This window comes from Clarias gariepinus, chromosome 11, assembly GCF_024256425.1.
Source record: "Clarias gariepinus isolate MV-2021 ecotype Netherlands chromosome 11, CGAR_prim_01v2, whole genome shotgun sequence".
Classification (NCBI taxonomy): Eukaryota; Metazoa; Chordata; class Actinopteri; order Siluriformes; family Clariidae; genus Clarias; species Clarias gariepinus.
In genome coordinates, this window is record NC_071110.1 from 34,385,546 (window position 1) to 34,391,545 (window position 6,000).

Here is a 6,000-nt window from a genome sequence, read left to right on the forward strand (position 1 = left end):
CACAGCAACTGTCTCTCACACAGTCCTGTCTCTCACACAGTACCTTTCTCGGCAGCCGTCTCTCACACAGCAACTGTCTCTCACACAGTCCTGTCCCCCATACAGTACCTGTCTCTCATACAGTACCTGTCTCTCACACAGCATCTGTTTCTCTCCTCATGATGTTTTCCTTCTTTCTGTGGCTTAGTTTTCCCCTTTTGGTAATTGTGGTAAGCAGGTAAGTGTTTCAAGTATTTTATTTCATTTCTTTGTAGTATTTTCCTGGTTTTGTGATTATTGTTTTGATGGGAAGTTGTCCCCTTATGGTAATTGTGATAGCAGGTAAGTGTTTACTTTACCCTTTCTTTGGTGTAAGTATTTTATTTCATTTCTTTGTGGTATTTTGTTTATTTTTTCAGGCTATTGGGAGGCGAAGAAAAGGTCCAAAGTCCAATTCAGTCGGGTGGCACTGGCTGGATAGGGTTGGGGGAAAGAACCGTGGCTTCAGGGTTCTGCACGGGCTCCGAGTGAGGTTAAGGTTAGAGAAAGGGGATTAGGGTAATGACATAGTGGGGTTAGGATTGGGTTTTGGGGATAGGGTAGGGAGACTCGGGTTCATGCAGGCCCATAACCAACGTTATGCACGGGCCTACCACGACATCATCAGTCCCAGACCCCTTCAATCTCCCTTTTTAGCTCTGAAATATATCCCTCCCCTTGGTTACACTATGAGCTCTTTATTTTGCAAGTCTTTTAGCGCTACGTTTCGGTTTTTATCAACCTTCTTCAGGCACAGACTTGCTTTAGGATTTTGGAATTTCAGTTTTACATTGTAGTTTTGCACAATCACTCTCTTATATTGTTACTCCTGGCTGTCTTGAAGCTGTAATGATGAGAACTCTGGCAAATGACCAGCTCAAATGCACAGGCTCCGCCCCCTTGTTCAAAAAATGCTCCTCAGAAAATACAGCCAAGTTAAAATTAATTACTGTTTCTCCTTTTTTCTTGAATTTATTTTCCTTATTTCCTTATTATTTAGCTTCAGAAAATTATTAAGTGCACCAGGTAATTTTTAAATTTTCTCCTCAATTTTTTTCAAGGTTGTTTTAGTATTTATCACCATATTTATTAGATTTTCTTATGTTTTCCATCATTTTTATAACTCTTCTTCCTCTTTTTTCAGGAATTATGATCCTCCAACAGGCACACACAACAGGTAAGTATTTTTCTTCAATTTCTTTTTCAGGTTTTCCTTCTTTTTATAACTCTTTGTTCTCTTTTTCAGGTTTCTTATGGTGATTTTTGTCCAGGTTTTTGTGATTATTGTTTTGATGGGAGTTTCCCCTTTTGGTAATTGTGGTTTTGATGTGTAAGTATTGTTATTTCATTGCTTTGTTGTATTTTCCAGGTTTTGTGATTATTGTTTTGATGGGAATCTTAGCCGCTGTCTCTCACACAGCACCTGTCTCTCTCTCGGCAGCTGTCTCTCACACAGCAACTGTCTCTCACACAGTCCTGTCTCTCACACAGTACCTTTCTCGGCAGCCGTCTCTCACACAGCAACTGTCTCTCACACAGTCCTGTCCCCCATACAGTACCTGTCTCTCATATAGTACCTGTCTCTCACACAGCATCTGTTTCTCTCCTCATGATGTTTTCCTTCTTTCTGTGGCTTAGTTTTCCCCTTTTGGTAATTGTGGTAAGCAGGTAAGTGTTTCAAGTATTTTATTTCATTTCTTTGTAGTATTTTCCTGGTTTTGTGATTATTGTTTTGATGGGAAGTTGTCCCCTTATGGTAATTGTGATAGCAGGTAAGTGTTTACTTTACCCTTTCTTTGGTGTAAGTATTTTATTTCATTTCTTTGTGGTATTTTGTTTATTTTTTCAGGCTATTGGGAGGCGAAGAAAAGGTCCAAAGTCCAATTCAGTCGGGTGGCACTGGCTGGATAGGGTTGGGGGAAAGAACCGTGGCTTCAGGGTTCTGCACGGGCTCCGAGTGAGGTTAAGGTTAGAGAAAGGGGATTAGGGTAATGACATAGTGGGGTTAGGATTGGGTTTTGGGGATAGGGTAGGGAGACTCGGGTTCATGCAGGCCCATAACCAACGTTATGCACGGGCCTACCACGACATCATCAGTCCCAGACCCCTTCAATCTCCCTTTTTAGCTCTGAAATATATCCCTCCCCTTGGTTACACTATGAGCTCTTTATTTTGCAAGTCTTTTAGCGCTACGTTTCGGTTTTTATCAACCTTCTTCAGGCACAGACTTGCTTTAGGATTTTGGAATTTCAGTTTTACATTGTAGTTTTGCACAATCACTCTCTTATATTGTTACTCCTGGCTGTCTTGAAGCTGTAATGATGAGAACTCTGGCAAATGACCAGCTCAAATGCACAGGCTCCGCCCCCTTGTTCAAAAAATGCTCCTCAGAAAATACAGCCAAGTTAAAATTAATTACTGTTTCTCCTTTTTTCTTGAATTTATTTTCCTTATTTCCTTATTATTTAGCTTCAGAAAATTATTAAGTGCACCAGGTAATTTTTAAATTTTCTCCTCAATTTTTTTCAAGGTTGTTTTAGTATTTATCACCATATTTATTAGATTTTCTTATGTTTTCCATCATTTTTATAACTCTTCTTCCTCTTTTTTCAGGAATTATGATCCTCCAACAGGCACACACAACAGGTAAGTATTTTTCTTCAATTTCTTTTTCAGGTTTTCCTTCTTTTTATAACTCTTTGTTCTCTTTTTCAGGTTTCTTATGGTGATTTTTGTCCAGGTTTTTGTGATTATTGTTTTGATGGGAGTTTCCCCTTTTGGTAATTGTGGTTTTGATGTGTAAGTATTGTTATTTCATTGCTTTGTTGTATTTTCCAGGTTTTGTGATTATTGTTTTGATGGGAATCTTAGCCGCTGTCTCTCACACAGCACCTGTCTCTCTCTCGGCAGCTGTCTCTCACACAGCAACTGTCTCTCACACAGTCCTGTCTCTCACACAGTACCTTTCTCGGCAGCCGTCTCTCACACAGCAACTGTCTCTCACACAGTCCTGTCCCCCATACAGTACCTGTCTCTCATACAGTACCTGTCTCTCACACAGCATCTGTTTCTCTCCTCATGATGTTTTCCTTCTTTCTGTGGCTTAGTTTTCCCCTTTTGGTAATTGTGGTAAGCAGGTAAGTGTTTCAAGTATTTTATTTCATTTCTTTGTAGTATTTTCCTGGTTTTGTGATTATTGTTTTGATGGGAAGTTGTCCCCTTATGGTAATTGTGATAGCAGGTAAGTGTTTACTTTACCCTTTCTTTGGTGTAAGTATTTTATTTCATTTCTTTGTGGTATTTTGTTTATTTTTTCAGGCTATTGGGAGGCGAAGAAAAGGTCCAAAGTCCAATTCAGTCGGGTGGCACTGGCTGGATAGGGTTGGGGGAAAGAACCGTGGCTTCAGGGTTCTGCACGGGCTCCGAGTGAGGTTAAGGTTAGAGAAAGGGGATTAGGGTAATGACATAGTGGGGTTAGGATTGGGTTTTGGGGATAGGGTAGGGAGACTCGGGTTCATGCAGGCCCATAACCAACGTTATGCACGGGCCTACCACGACATCATCAGTCCCAGACCCCTTCAATCTCCCTTTTTAGCTCTGAAATATATCCCTCCCCTTGGTTACACTATGAGCTCTTTATTTTGCAAGTCTTTTAGCGCTACGTTTCGGTTTTTATCAACCTTCTTCAGGCACAGACTTGCTTTAGGATTTTGGAATTTCAGTTTTACATTGTAGTTTTGCACAATCACTCTCTTATATTGTTACTCCTGGCTGTCTTGAAGCTGTAATGATGAGAACTCTGGCAAATGACCAGCTCAAATGCACAGGCTCCGCCCCCTTGTTCAAAAAATGCTCCTCAGAAAATACAGCCAAGTTAAAATTAATTACTGTTTCTCCTTTTTTCTTGAATTTATTTTCCTTATTTCCTTATTATTTAGCTTCAGAAAATTATTAAGTGCACCAGGTAATTTTTAAATTTTCTCCTCAATTTTTTTCAAGGTTGTTTTAGTATTTATCACCATATTTATTAGATTTTCTTATGTTTTCCATCATTTTTATAACTCTTCTTCCTCTTTTTTCAGGAATTATGATCCTCCAACAGGCACACACAACAGGTAAGTATTTTTCTTCAATTTCTTTTTCAGGTTTTCCTTCTTTTTATAACTCTTTGTTCTCTTTTTCAGGTTTCTTATGGTGATTTTTGTCCAGGTTTTTGTGATTATTGTTTTGATGGGAGTTTCCCCTTTTGGTAATTGTGGTTTTGATGTGTAAGTATTGTTATTTCATTGCTTTGTTGTATTTTCCAGGTTTTGTGATTATTGTTTTGATGGGAATCTTAGCCGCTGTCTCTCACACAGCACCTGTCTCTCTCTCGGCAGCTGTCTCTCACACAGCAACTGTCTCTCACACAGTCCTGTCTCTCACACAGTACCTTTCTCGGCAGCCGTCTCTCACACAGCAACTGTCTCTCACACAGTCCTGTCCCCCATACAGTACCTGTCTCTCATACAGTACCTGTCTCTCACACAGCATCTGTTTCTCTCCTCATGATGTTTTCCTTCTTTCTGTGGCTTAGTTTTCCCCTTTTGGTAATTGTGGTAAGCAGGTAAGTGTTTCAAGTATTTTATTTCATTTCTTTGTAGTATTTTCCTGGTTTTGTGATTATTGTTTTGATGGGAAGTTGTCCCCTTATGGTAATTGTGATAGCAGGTAAGTGTTTACTTTACCCTTTCTTTGGTGTAAGTATTTTATTTCATTTCTTTGTGGTATTTTGTTTATTTTTTCAGGCTATTGGGAGGCGAAGAAAAGGTCCAAAGTCCAATTCAGTCGGGTGGCACTGGCTGGATAGGGTTGGGGGAAAGAACCGTGGCTTCAGGGTTCTGCACGGGCTCCGAGTGAGGTTAAGGTTAGAGAAAGGGGATTAGGGTAATGACATAGTGGGGTTAGGATTGGGTTTTGGGGATAGGGTAGGGAGACTCGGGTTCATGCAGGCCCATAACCAACGTTATGCACGGGCCTACCACGACATCATCAGTCCCAGACCCCTTCAATCTCCCTTTTTAGCTCTGAAATATATCCCTCCCCTTGGTTACACTATGAGCTCTTTATTTTGCAAGTCTTTTAGCGCTACGTTTCGGTTTTTATCAACCTTCTTCAGGCACAGACTTGCTTTAGGATTTTGGAATTTCAGTTTTACATTGTAGTTTTGCACAATCACTCTCTTATATTGTTACTCCTGGCTGTCTTGAAGCTGTAATGATGAGAACTCTGGCAAATGACCAGCTCAAATGCACAGGCTCCGCCCCCTTGTTCAAAAAATGCTCCTCAGAAAATACAGCCAAGTTAAAATTAATTACTGTTTCTCCTTTTTTCTTGAATTTATTTTCCTTATTTCCTTATTATTTAGCTTCAGAAAATTATTAAGTGCACCAGGTAATTTTTAAATTTTCTCCTCAATTTTTTTCAAGGTTGTTTTAGTATTTATCACCATATTTATTAGATTTTCTTATGTTTTCCATCATTTTTATAACTCTTCTTCCTCTTTTTTCAGGAATTATGATCCTCCAACAGGCACACACAACAGGTAAGTATTTTTCTTCAATTTCTTTTTCAGGTTTTCCTTCTTTTTATAACTCTTTGTTCTCTTTTTCAGGTTTCTTATGGTGATTTTTGTCCAGGTTTTTGTGATTATTGTTTTGATGGGAGTTTCCCCTTTTGGTAATTGTGGTTTTGATGTGTAAGTATTGTTATTTCATTGCTTTGTTGTATTTTCCAGGTTTTGTGATTATTGTTTTGATGGGAATCTTAGCCGCTGTCTCTCACACAGCACCTGTCTCTCTCTCGGCAGCTGTCTCTCACACAGCAACTGTCTCTCACACAGTCCTGTCTCTCACACAGTACCTTTCTCGGCAGCCGTCTCTCACACAGCAACTGTCTCTCACACAGTCCTGTCCCCCATACAGTACCTGTCTCTCATACAGT